This window comes from Arachis hypogaea, chromosome 10, assembly GCF_003086295.3.
Source record: "Arachis hypogaea cultivar Tifrunner chromosome 10, arahy.Tifrunner.gnm2.J5K5, whole genome shotgun sequence".
NCBI lineage: Eukaryota > Viridiplantae > Streptophyta > Magnoliopsida > Fabales > Fabaceae > Arachis > Arachis hypogaea.
The window spans coordinates 71,513,278-71,527,811 of NC_092045.1; positions in this window are offsets into that span (position 1 = coordinate 71,513,278).

Genomic DNA, 14,534 nt, shown 5'->3' on the forward strand with positions numbered 1-14,534 from the left:
GAGGCCGGCTCGGATCTCTTTTTTAGACAATGCCCTGGCTCCGAGGTGGTTACCACACATGTTGCTACGAACGTCCTCTAAGACACCCTTTGTGGTGGAAGCCGGTACGCATTTGAGGATGGGTGCCGAGATTCCTCTTCGGTACAAGACGTCGTGTAACAGAGTGTAGTGTTGTGCCTCCCTTAGGAGCCTTTTAGCGTCTCTTTTGTCTGTGGGGAGAGTTTCGGACTTGATGTAGCTGATTATAGGGGTCATCCACCCTTGGTCTTAGTCCGATATACTTAACACTTTCTCCTCCCTTGAGGATGATGGATTGATCGGGGTAAAACTTGTCTCTCAACAAATTCCCATTCGGCAAGTGTACCGAATTTGTCGTCAAGTAAAAACTCACAATAGAGTGAGGTCGAATCCCACAGGGATTGATTGATCAAGCAACTTTAATTAGAGGAATTATCTAGTTGAGCGAATCCATGAATAGAGTTGATAATTGCAGAAATTAAAATGGCGAGAAAGTAAATGACTGAAAGTAAATAGCAGAATTGTAAATGGGAATGGGGGAATTGCTCATAAAAGTAAATTGCAGAAAATAAAGAGAATGGGTAAGATCAGAAATGGGGAGTTCATTGGGCTTAGGAGATGTTGCATTCTCCGGATCAATTTCATTTTCATCTCTTCCTCAATCAATGCACTCATTGATCTCCTTGGCAATCTTAAGTGATTGAATCACAATTTCTTGCAATTCAATCTCTCAAATCTTGATCAATAGCCAATTCCTTGGTCAATTGCTCATGAGAAGAGATGAAGTGTGGTCACTGATTATACCACATGCACTTCCCAAATCAAATGCTTAGAGGGTTATAGCCACATACCCATCCACACTCAATTTGGTCCAGCATGAGAAAGCATTTCTAGCTAATCTCTTCATTCCTCTTTCAAGGATCCGAAGAGATCCATGATTGAATAGCTTCTTTTCCAAGATAACTATCCAATTGGATGAAGATTGAAAGCTTTCAAGTAAAATCAAAAGGAAAGATAGAAGAAGAATAAGAAAATTAGTATTGATCCATCAAATTACAACAGAGCTCCCTAACCCAATGAAAGGGGTTTAGTTGTTCATAGCTCTAGAAATCAAAATCAAAGATGGAGAATACATAATAAAGCTAGAAGTGCAAAGAAAGTAAATACAAAGAGTAGTTCTCTTTCCTAACTCCTCCCCAAAAGCTCCACTCTATTTCAAAACTACTCCTATATATACTACTCTTCTCAGCTTCTAGTTAGCTCTTCAAGTCTTGGGCCTCTGGATCTTTGAGCTTGAAGCAGTTCCTTTCTTCAATTGGGCTTGGCTTACTTGCAGAGAGAAAGTGTGAAGTGGGCAAAGACTTTAGCTCAAGACGTTAGGGGTGTTTAACATTTAGTAAAAATACAAGTTCGAGAACATTAGTGACACTTAACATTGTCACTAACGTTGCCATGCACCCCTTTGCCTCACGTTAAAGCCCACGTTAACTGGGTTAACGTGGCTTTTAACTTTGCCTTGCTAGCCTTCGAGAACGTTAGTGACACTCAACATTGTCACTAACGTTCAAGTGTGCCCCTTCTTGCTTCACGTTAAAGCTCACGTTAACTAGGTTAATGTGGCTTCTAACGTGGCTTTTGCCAACCTTCGAGAACGTTAGTGACACTCAACATTGTCACTAACGTTCAAGTGTGCCCCTAGGTCTCACGTTAGAGTCCACGTTAACTGGGTTAACGTGGCTTCTAACGTGGCCATTCTTAGCCATCCCAACGTTAGTGACAATGTTGAGTGTCACTAACGTTGTCTCATTCTTCATTCCTCAACGTTAGCTTCCACGTTAACCAAGTTAACGTGGAGGTTAACGTGGCTCTTGGGGGTTGTGTGGTTGCTCCAACGTTAGTGACAATGTTGAGTGTCACTAACGTTGTTGACAACTCTCCATCTCTTACGTTAGCTCTCACGTTAACCAAGCTAACGTGGGAGTTAACGTGGCTCTTAGCACCTTAGGCGAACATTAGTGACAATGTTGAGTGTCACTAATGTTGGCTTCTCTTCCCCCTTTAACGTTAGAGGCCACGTTAACTAGGTTAACGTGGCTTCTAACGTGGCCATTTGTGAGCAATTGCCAACGTTAGTGACAATGTTAAGTGTCACTAACGTTGGCTCAATTTCTCTTATCCACGTTAGAGTTCACGTTAACTTAGTTAACGTGACTCTTTAACGTGGGCATTGATGGCTTTTGAGAGTGTTTTTGGCAATCACTTTTCTCCTTAACTTTGCAAGTTACCTCCCATTCCTTACTTCCTTTAGTCCTGAAATCAAGCAATAGAGTGCATCAAAGTTCTAGTCCACGTCATGGGTAATGCAATATACAATTTTCTCATTAAAATTATGCAAAATCCTCATGAAATAATGTAAAATGCACAATGTATGCTTGAATCAAGGTCTGAGTGAATATTTGCCCAAAACTAATTTATTTCCTAAGAAAATGCATGAAATTACCTAAAAACAGTAAAGAAAAGGTCAGTGAAACTGGCCAAAATGCCCTGGCATCACAACACCAAACTTAAAGCTTGCTTGTCCCTAAGAAGTACTGGAACAAGAGAATGATGAATGGAATCTCCAGAGAAATGAGTCATTCTTGTGGAAGTCATATTACTGATTTTATGGTGGTTTCATGCATAGCAACTTAGGTTCATTCCACTACTGGCTTTCAGACCTTTATCATCTCCTAAAATACTCACTTTGTTATATCCCATGAGACCTTTATTTATTGACCTTTTTATTGTTATTTCAAGGGCTTATTTGTGTTTTTAGGCTAAGTGTTTGGTAAGGGGGCAACTCTTTAGGATAAGCTTTCAACCAACACTCCCGAACCAGTTGGTTCAAGGTGCTAGGTGTTGAAGCACCCCTAAGGACTTACTTGCTCAAGTCTCTCCCCCATACATACACACAACAGGCATATAGTTTATTTATTTTCTTTCCTTCAGACCTTGGTGTCCAGTACCTCTTTGGGTTACTAAATGCTCTGTGGTGAGGGTTACTCTTGATAGTGGATTTTCAGCTGATAATCCCGGGTTAGTTAACCCAAGTTACCAGGTGATGAAGCACCCCAAAGAACTTATTCATCCAAGTAAATCCCTCACACAGGAGCACCACAGACACATGTCCTAGGGTAAACCATTGGTGCCTAGCCTTATTGCTTACTCTTTTTCTTTTGTTTTTCACTTCCCTTGTTCTTTCCCTTTTCTCTTATTAGGATCTTGTTGTTATCTTAGTCTCATGGGTATATCAAAAGTAAAGCATTCAGGATAGATAATTGTCATCCTAACCTTGTGGTTGAACCAACTTAGCTAACTTATGACTACCCCCAAAGATTCATGAATGCACTTTCACATTATGAACTCCTTTCTGGTCTTTTGTAAACATAGACATTCTCTTCTTCATACAAATAGACAAGCTTACAAGTAAATAAGGGAAAGAAGCAGTGACACTTAAACCAGAGTTCATGGACCTAAGCAATAAGAGCATTAAGATGCAGAATTGAAATTGTTCAAACTAACATGGAAGCATGTTTTATTCCCTACAAGATCTTCCTTATTTAAAGCATAGAAAAAGAAATGGAGTAACGAAGGAACTCCACCACCTTTTACTTTTGTGGCCATCCTTGCTCTTCTCCTTGCTGGTCCTCCTTGTGTCCTCTTGCACTTCCTTGCAGTCGTGCCAATCTTGCTTGCTTCCAATCCGCAAGTGCCTTCCTCACTGATTCATGGCTCTCTTCCACCCTTTGTCTCTCTTCTCGTGCTAATTCATCCCTCACTTCTTCATATCTTGCGATTCCTGGGTGTAATATAGGCAGTTGTCCTACAAGGTACCCGAGCCTGGCTTGAGTGTTTATGTGATGTCCTGTCTCGCTCATGTAAACACCTTCTGCAAATGCCCTTTGCTCGTCCAGTAGTTCTGTGTGTTCTATCTGCCTTCGATGCATCTCATGTATGTGTGCCCCTTGATGTGCTTGGATGTTGATTAGCCTCTGGATGGACTCTTGCTGCTCATTTTGCCTTTGCTCCATCCTGTTGAATGTTTCTCCCCATTGTTGTCCTTGACTTTGTTGCTGTTCTATCATCTGCCTTTGCCACTCTCCTTGTTGAGTTATCCATCTTGATAGTGCTTCCTCTTGCTGCCTCATCATCTGTAATTGTAGCTCTTTCTGTGATCCTTGGCCTTCCAAGTACTATCTAGACAAGCCGTCAAGGGCTTCCTGTAGTTGATGCATGTCCAAGGTCGTGGTGCTTGCCCCTCTGGGGCTTGTCCTTCCACTCCTTGAGGCCCTGTACTCTTTCTTTGCTTCTTTTGAGGTATGGGGGATGCTGCAACATTCATCCTTCGAACAGTTATTGGAATCCCTTCCTTTATCCATATAGGATCCTCATCTTCAAACTCCACCCCAGCTTTCTTGCATAGTCGGTAAATAGTGCTGGGGTAACCTAACGTTCCTCTTGCATCACTTTTCTCTGCCATCTTTCTAATGCCTTGAGCTATGATTTCATGAACCTTGATTTCTCCTCCCTTGAGTATGCAATGCACCATTGTTGCCCTCTCCTGATTCACCTCCGAGTTGTTTGCAGCTGGGAGGATAGATCTCCTCACTAGCTCAAACCACCCTTTGGCTTCAGGAGTGAGATCCGTTCTCTTGATGAATTTTGGCTTATTTCCCGTGCCCCTTTCCCAGTCAGCTCCGGGAACACAAAGGTCTCGCAAGATCTGGTCATAATTGGGGTTGTTGTCCATCCTTGAGTGATAACTTTCTTCTTCAAATGGTATAGACCGTAGCTTCAATGCCCTCATTACACTCATGGGACCAAAATCCACCATCTTTCCTCTCACAAAGCTTATATACGACGCATCTTTCTTATCATACCGGACTGCATTTGCATAAAATTCTCTTATGAGGTTTGCATTCACCTTAGTGACCGGGTCAGTGAGGAGCTCCCATCTTCTCCTTTCTACCTTCTCTGAGATTTCTGGGCAGTCATTCTTCTTAACTTGAAATCCCAACTCATAGATGACTTCCTTATCAACCATCCACCCGTATTCCAATGCATGATGCAAGCTTCTAAACCTCTTCTCATCATACGGGTGTTCCTCCATGGGTTCCTTTTCCTTCCTTCTCTTGGCACTTGAGGACGCCATGAATGATAGTTATTATGTGAAGATGGAAAGGTTGTGGAGACTTCTGGTTGTTTAGGGTTTTATGGCAATGAAGAGAGTGAGGGGGGAACGTTTGTAAAGAGGTAAGAAGTGTTGCGTTTCAAAATGAATATGTATGAAGAGTGTGTGAGGAAAGTTAAGGCTGGGTACGAAACAAGGGCTACTTATATAGGGAAGTTGTAAGTGAATGGATGGTGTGGATTGATGGACTTGTCACTCGATGGACGGTTGGGGTTATGCATGCTCATGGACAAGGATCGCCACTTTATTGTGGTTATCGGTTCGGTCATCAAGGTTCTTCTTTCTTCCATGTTGCATGGCAACATTTTCCAATGCATTCTTCCTTGAGTCACATGTGTGTGTATCTCTTCATAAAGTGCTGAACCATTTCTTTTCACTTGTCCTATCAATCTCCTCAATGCTCCTTTCTTTTCCCTATAAAGATGAAATAAGAAGAGTAAGAACTACTTTTATAAAAGAAACAAAAATGCTTTAACATCTACAGCTTGAATAATAAAAGAATTTGTTTATTCCTGAATTCCACTAACTGACTAACTGTGTATCTTCATACGCACATTGGTGGCACCATAGGGTGACACCAAACTTAGTTTGGAGCACTGTGATGAAAAGTTGTGTTCAAAGTTTTAAGAATAATGCTTCGAACACCAGACTTGTTCTTCACTATATTCTGCATATAAAAATTTCACACGTGTTCGTCAAGTTTTGGTTGGAATTCATGAATATTGATTTATTCAGTAACTTCTGAAAGCATGTAAAACATGGGTTGCCTCCCATGAAGCGCTTCTTTAGCGTCACTAGCTTGATGTTACCCCCTTATTATGGTGGTTGGTAATGCTTGAAGTCTTCTCCTCTGGCAGTGGACTTGTATCCGTTGGTTGTATCAATGATCTCTACATGCTCCAAGGAGAGAACTCTGTTGATGGTGAAGACCTTAGGTAGCTGAGATGGTACAGTGGGGAGATTAGGGGGGATATCTGCGAAGTAGGCTGAGATTACTTTATCCCCTGGAGAGAAATCTTCCGTGGAATCTTCTTGTTCCGCCACCCCCTTGGTACCTTCTTCTTTGATGAGCTTTTGTTAATGTCTTCACAAACTTCTGGTGGCTTATGTTCCTCCAATTTTTCCTTGACCTGTGGCACTTGCTGCTGGCCTTGTCCATCAACCCAGTGAATCTCAGGATGAGCTGGTTGTGCTTCAGTGCTTGCTTCTTCCTTTAGTATCTCATGATGCCCTTTGCTCGGTTCTTTGTCCTCTTCATCTTTTTCCAGTGAGAGTTCGAAAACACTGAAGCTCAGTTGTTCATCATGGATCCTTAATATTAGCTCCTTTTCTCCACATCTATGAGTGCTCTAGCAGTAGCTAGAAATGGTCTCCCCAATATGATTGGGTGCAGGTGACTCTCTTCCATGTCCAGGATGACAAAGTCTGTTGGGAGAAAGTATTTTCCAACTTTAAGCAACACATTTTCCACCACTCCTACTGCTTGCTTTTGAGTCTTGTCAGCCAGCCTTATGACTACATCTGTAGGTAGTATCTCATTGATCTGTAGCCTTTTTACCAGGGATAGGGGTATTAAGTTGATGCTTGCTCCCAAATCGCAAAGTGCTCTATCAAAATTTGTTTCCCCTATAGCACAAGGGACATGAAAACTCCCTGGGTCTTTTCTTTTCGCCGGCAATTGTGTTTGAATGAGGGTGCTGCAATCCTTGTTCATAACTATAGTCTCGCCCCCCTTGAGTGAGCTCTTCCTGGGAAGTAGTTCCTTCATGTACTTGATGAATGCTGGCATTTGCTGAATGACCTTGATGAACGGTATGTTCACATTCAAAGATGCAAACAAGTCTAAGAACCTTGAGTACATTCTCTTTCCCACAGCACCCTTTAGCAGTTGCGGAAATGGTGCATATAGTCTCAGCAGCTCCTGTTGTGAGATTTCTGGTTCTTGTTGGTCTTTCTTCTCCTTCTCTACTAAGGTATTTTCAGGTTGTTCTGACAGCTTGCTTGGCTTGTCTTCAGTCTCCTTATCATTTGTAGTGACCATATTGCAGTCTTCCCATCTTACTTTCTTCGCTTCACCTCTCGGATTCTTCTCCGTGTCACTTGGGAAGCTATCAGTGGGTCTGGGAATCTTCTCAGACAAATATCCCACTTGGAATTCCAGCTTCTTGATTGCTTCCCCCTATTCTTCATACTGGCTCTCACCTCCTCTTTGAACACCTTATTGTCTTCAATGTCTTTGCATATGCTTTCAAGTAAGGTTTCAATCTTAGAGATTCTGTCATCAAATGATGGTATGTTGGGGGTAGAGGTAGAAGAGTGAGGTGTATGCTGTGGTTTTGTTGGTATGTCCTCTGTGTGAATTGTTGGGGAGCTGTGTTGCTGTTGGGGTTGTGACGTCTCTGGTCTTGGCCTTGGTCTTGTTGATTACCCCACCCAAAGTTTGGGTGATTCCTCCATCCAGGGTTGTAGGTCTTGGAGTTTGGATCATGGTTGTGTCTATGAATTTCCAATGTAGTTGGCTTGCTCCTGAGTGCCTTCTTCCTCTTCACTTGCTTCCTCTTGAGTTGAAGTGGTGATCACTGCTACTTGACTTCTCTCCATCTTCTTGGTGAGGTCAGCTAGCTGCTTGGTGATGAGCTTGTTTTGAGCAAGTAGAGCATCTACATTGTTCAGCTCCATTACTCCTCTAGTGTTCCCTCTTTCGGAAGCATAGAAGTAGTCATTCTCAGCTACAGTTTCAATGACATCTATGGCTTGCTCAATGGTCTTCTTCTTGTTCAAAGAACCTCCGAATGAATGGTCTACGGCCTTCTTAGATTCATATGACAGTCCTTCATAGAAGATGTGCAGCTGCACCCATTCATTGAACATATCAGATAGACATCTCCTTGTTAGGTCTTTAAACCTCTCCCATGCTTCATATAGAGTCTCACCATCTTGTTGCCTGAAAGTTTGGACCTCAGCTCTCTGACGATTGACTCGTTGAGGGGGGTAAAATCTTGCCAAGAATTTGTTCATAACATCATCCCAAGTTGTCAAGCTCTCCTTTGGAAAAGACTCCAACCACTTGGCTGCCTTGTCTCTGAGAGAGAATGGGAACAACAACAGTCTATAGGCGTCTGGTTGAATGCCATTGGACTTCACTGTGTCACATATTCTCAGGAATGTGTTTAAGTGTTGGTTGGGGTCTTCTTGAACGCCTCCTCCGAACGAGCAATTGTTCTGAACGAGGGTGATGAGCTGTGGCTTTAGTTCAACGTTGTTGGCATGGATGGTTGGTTTTTGGATGCTACTTCCGCAATTCCCTGGGTTTGGGTTGATGTAAGAGCCCAAGACTCTTCTATCTTTCCCACCAGGATTTGCTCTACCTCCTCCACCATGGTTGTGAACCTCTTCCTCACGATGGTCCTCCATGGTTGTTTCGAAGTATTCTTCAAAGTGTTCCTCTTCTTCTTCAGCACCAACCACACGTTTTTCGTTTGCCTCCCTTCTTAATCTTAAGAAGGTTCTCTCAGGTTCAGAAACAAAGGAAGTTGAAGCTTCGCTTCTTCTCCCTGTCATACAAACCCACAGAGTACAAGCAAAGAAAAGTAATGCAGAAATTATCTTGTTAGAATTACTTGTTAGTGTCAGTGATGCAATATATCAAACAGTATGCAATATATCTTGTTAGAATTACTTGTTACATGTTTTTACGAACTTGGCCGCTTCTTTTTGCAAGGTCAGCCAGTAGAGGCCGGCTTGGATCTCTTTTTTAGACAATGCCCTGGCTCCGAGGTGGTTACCACACATGTTGCTACGAACGTCCTCTAAGACATCCTTTGTGGTGGAGGCCGGTACGCATTTGAGGATGGGTGCCAAGATTCCTCTCCGGTACAAGATGTCGTGTAACAGAGTGTAGTGTTGTGCCTCCCTTAGGAGCCTTTTAGCGTCTCTTTTGTCTGTGGGGAGAGTTTCGGACTTGATGTAGCTGATTATAGGGGTCATCCACCCTTGGTCTTAGTCCGATATACTTAACACTTTCTTGCAATTCAATTTCTCAAATCTTGATCAATAGCCAATTCCTCGGTCAATTGCTCATGAGAAGAGATGAAGTGTGGTCACTGATTATACCACATGCACTTCCCAAATCAAATGCTTAGAGGGTTATAGCCACATACCCATCCACACTCAATTTGGTCCAGCATGAGAAAGCATTTCTAGCTAATCTCTTCATTCCTCTTTCAAGGATCCGAAGAGATCCATGTTTGAATAGCTTCTTTTCCAAGATAACTATCCAATTGGATGAAGATCGAAAGCTTTCAAGTAAAATCAAAAGGAAAGATAGAAGAAGAATAAGAAAATTAGTATTGATCCATCAAATTACAACAGAGCTCCCTAACCCAATGAAAGGGGTTTAGTTGTTCATAGCTCTAGAAATCAAAATCAAAGATGGAGAATACATAATAAAGCTAGAAGTGCAAAGAAAGTAAATACAAAGAGTAGTTCTCTTTCCTAACTCCTCCCCAAAAGCTCCACTCTATTTCAAAACTACTCCTATATATACTACTCTTCTCAGCTTCTAGTTAGCTCTTCAAGTCTTGGGCCTCTGGATCTTTGAGCTTGAAGCAGTTCCTTTCTTCAATTGGGCTTGGCTTACTTGCAGGGAGAAAGTGTGAAGTGGGAAGAGGCTTTAGCTCAAGACGTTAGAGGTGTTTAACATTTAGTAAAAATACAAGTTCGAGAACATTAGTGACACTTAACATTGTCACTAACGTTGCCATGCACCCCTTTGCCTCACGTTAAAGCCCACTTAACTGGGTTAACGTGGCTTTTAACTTTGCCTTGCTAGCCTTCGAGAACGTTAGTGACACTCAACATTGTCACTAAAGTTCAAGTGTGCCCCTTCTTGCTTCATGTTAAAGCTCACGTTAACTAGGTTAACGTGGCTTCTAACGTGGCTTTTGCCAACCTTCGAGAACGTTGGTGACACTCAACATTGTCACTAACGTTCAAGTGTGCCCCTAGGTCTCACGTTAGGGTCCACGTTAACTGGGTTAACGTGGCTTCTGACGTGGCCATTCTTAGCCATCCCAATGTTAGTGACAATGTTGAGTGTCACTAACGTTGGCTCATTCTTCATTCCTCAACGTTAGCTTCCACGTTAACCATGTTAAACTGGAGGTTAACGTGGCTCTTGGGGGTTGTGTGGTTGCTCCAATGTTAGTGACAATGTTGAGTGTCACTAACGTTGTTGACAACTCTCCATCTCTTACGTTAGCTCCCACGTTAACCAAGCTAACGTGGGAGTTAACGTGGCTCTTTGCACCTTAGGCCAACGTTAGTGACAATGTTGAGTGTCACTAAGGTTGGCTTCTCTTCCCCCCTTTAACGTTAGAGGCCACGTTAACTAGGTTAACGTGGCTTCTAACGTGGCCATTTGTGAGCAATTGCCAACGTTAGTGAAATGTTAAGTGTCACTAACATTGGCTCAACTTCTCTTCTCCACGTTAGAGTTCACGTTAACTTAGTTAACGTGACTCTTTAACGTGGGCATTGATGGCTTTTGAGAGTGTTTTTGGCAATCACTTTTCTCCTTAACTTTGCAAGTTACCTCTCATTCCTTACTTCCTTTGGTCCTGAAATCAAGCAATAGAGTGCATCAAAGTTCTAGTCCACGTCATGGGTAATGCAATATACAATTTTGTCATTAAAATCATGCAAAATCCTCATGAAATCATGTAAAATACACAATGTATGCTTGAATCAAGGTCTGAGTGAATATTTGCCGAAAACTAACTTATTTCCTGAGAAAATGCATGAAATTACCTAAAAAACAGTAAAGAAAAGGTCAGTGAAACTGGCTAAAATGCGCTGGCATCATAGATGCTGTAAAGTTTCTTGGATGAGGCTTCTGTCATCTGTTATTGCCCCCTGACTTGGTGCTGGCTAGTTTTGAGAGTGTATCAGCTCGGGCATTTTTCTCTCGAGGTATGTGTCGGATCTCACATCTGCCGAAGCTCTTGAGCTGTTCTTTGGCTTTGTCTAGGTATTTTTTCATAGTGGGGTCTTTTTCTTGGTAACTTCCCTCTATCTATGAGGTGATCACTTGTGAGTCATTGAAGATGGGGAGCTTCTGGGTGCCAACCTCTTTAGCTAGCCAGAAGGGCTTAATATTCCGCCTGGTTGTTTGACGCGAGGAACTCGAACTTTAGGGATAGTTTTATTTGGGTTCCTTGGTCACTTTCCAAGATGATTCCCTTCCCACTCCCGGCTTTGTTTGATGAGTCGCCGACATATAGGTTCCATGAAACGGGAGTTCCCGGGCATGTCGGTGTATTCGGCGTTGAAGTTGGCCAAGTATTGGGACTTGATGGCGGTCCGGGCTTCGTACTTGAGACCAAACTCAGATAACTCAATAGCCTATTGCAGGATTCTGCCTGCTAGGTCTGTCTTCTGCAGGATCTGCTTCATAGGTTGGTTGGTGCGGACTTTGATGGTGTGGGCTTGAAAGTACGGTCGGAGTCTTCTGGCTGTGAGTATGAGAGCGAAGGCAAATTTTTCTATTTTCAGGTAGTTTAGTTCGGCCCCTAGTAGGGCTTTGCTGATGAAGTAGATAGGCTATTGTCCGTTGTTGTCCTCCTGAACTAAGGCTGATACTATCGCCCAACTTTCATCGGCCTGGTATAACGCCAGTTCCTCTCCTTGTTTGGGTCGAGTTAGGATGGGTGGTTGCCCTAGGAATGATTTGAAGTCTTGGAAGGCCTTTTCGCATTCTGGGGTCCATTCGAACTTCTTCCCTTTCCTTAGTATTGAGTAGAAGTGGAGGGACCTTAGGGCTGATCCGGCCAAAAATCTGGACAAGGCCGCCAGCCTTCCATTTAGCTGTCATACCTCCTTCACACAGGTTGGGCTTTTCATGTTGAGTATGGCTCGGAATTTATTTAGGTTTTCTTTGATGTCTCTTTGGGTTAGCATGAACCCTAAGAATTTGCCGGCTTCGACCGCGAAGGTGCACTTTGTGGGGTTTAGCCTCATCCCGTGCTTCCTTATGGTGACGAATACTTTGGCCAGGTCAGGTAACAACATTTCTTCTTCTTGAGTATTGACTAGCATGTCGTCCACATATACCTCCGTTAGCTTCCCGATGTGGTCGGTGAATCCTTGTTCATTAACTTCTGATATGTGGCCCTCACGTTCTTTAGTCCGAACAGCATTACTACGTAGCAGTAGTTTGCTTTCGGGGTTAGGAATGAGGTTTTGTCTTGGTTGGGATTATGCATTGGTATTTGATTATATCCCGAGTAGGTGCCCATAAAGGAGAGGTATTTGTAGCCCAATGATGTGTCGACCAGCACATCGATGCTTGGGAGAGGGTAGGGGTCTTTTGGACAGGTTTTGTTGAGGTCAGTGTAGTCTATGCATATTCTCCATTTTCCATTTGGCTTTTTGACCAGTACGACATTGGCCAGCCAAAGTGGGTACTTAACCTCTCTTATAAATCCTCCCTCGAGCAAGGCCTGTACCTGCTCCTTCACGATTTGTGATATTTCTGGCCCGAATTTCCTACGCTTTTATTGTATTGGTCGGGATCTGGGGTATACAGCCAGTTTGTGGCACATCAGGCCGGGATCAATTCCAGGCATGTCAGCGGCCTTCCAAGCAAAGAAGTCTGAGTTCTTCTTTAAGAACTTAACGAGTAACCCTTTTAGGTCTTCCTTTAGGTTCGCTCCTATTTTTGTTGTTTTATCAGGGGTATCTCTGACTTATATCTCCTCGGTCTCACCTTTCGGTTGAGGATGGAATAATTCTTTGCATACTCGGGCTCCTCCGAGTTCGATGGCGTTAGTCTCTTTTCCTCTGGGCCGCCTTTCAGGTATAGACTGTCATTATAGCATCGTCATGCAAGCTTCTGGTCATTTTTTTATGGTGGCAATGCCTTTCGTAGTTGGGAATTTCATTCATAGGTATGGAGTAGAGACTACTGCAGCAAGTCAGTTTAAAGTCATCCAACCTATGAGGGAGTTGTATACCTAGCTTACGTCGACTACAATGTAGTCGATGCTTACTGTTCTGGACTGGGCTCCCTTTCCGAAGGTAGTGTATAGTGAGATGTATCCGAGGGGTTGGGTCGGAGTATCTCCTAACCTGAATAGGCTGTTGGGGTATGCTTTTAACTCCTTCTCTTCGAGCCCGAGTTTGTCGAAAGCAGTTTTGAATAGGATATCAGCCGAACTTCTCTCGTCGGCCAGAGTTTGGTGGAAGTTGGCATTTGCCAATATGATGGTGATTACTACAGGATCGTCATGTCCTGGAGCGATGCATGTGGTGTCTTCTTTGGTAAAAGAGATCGTAGGGAGGTCGGGAGGTTGACTCTCCTCTCCAACATGGTATATCCCCTTTAGGTGCCTTTTACGGGATGATTTTGAGATCCCGCCTCTTGCGAATCCTCTATTTATCATATGGACGTGCCTTTCTGGGGTGAGAAGGGAGCGTTCTGTTTCTCTTCCCTCTTCATCCCTTCTTCTCTTCCTTGGGTTTTTCGTTCTGTTAGCTAGGTATCGGTCCAGTTGTCCTTCCTGGGCAAACTTTTCTATGATGATTTTCAGATTGTAGCATTTTTTGGTGGGGTGTTCATAGAGTTTGTGGTATTCGCACTATTTCATCTAACTTTCTCCTCTTTTGTGCTTAATCGGGCGGGTGACGCGTGAGCATCTTTCCTATCTTTTCCTAGTGAATTTGCATCTAATTTGTTGAGTTTAATAAAGAATTAATTATCTTTTATCCAATATTTATGCTACTTTGAGTCTTTTGCAATTTTGTTTATTTTAGGTAGCATTCGGTTGGATTTGATAGAGTTTCTGTAGCTCAAGAATTAAAGGAGATATCCGCGAGGAGCGACGCGTACTCGTGACTGACACGTGCGCGTGATTTGGAGCTTTCCATGGCGACGCGTGCGCGTGACTGACACGTATGCGTGATTTGAAGAATTGCACAGCGACGCGTGCGCATGACCGATGCGTCCGCGTGATTTACGAAAAAAGGCCATCGACATGTACGCGTGACTGACGCGTATGCGTGACATGCGCCTCGTGTAGAAAACGCAGAAAAATGCTGGGGGTGATTTCTGGGCCCCATTTTAGCACCCAAGTTAGGCGCAAATCCAGTGAACTCAAGTGGTCCCCACGTTACAAGACACGGAGTAGTTAGTTAATTCTGATTTAAATTCAAATTTGATTTTAAATAGGAAAAGATATTATTTTAATTTTAGAAATTTAATTTTAAATTATTTAGGATTAGTTATAAA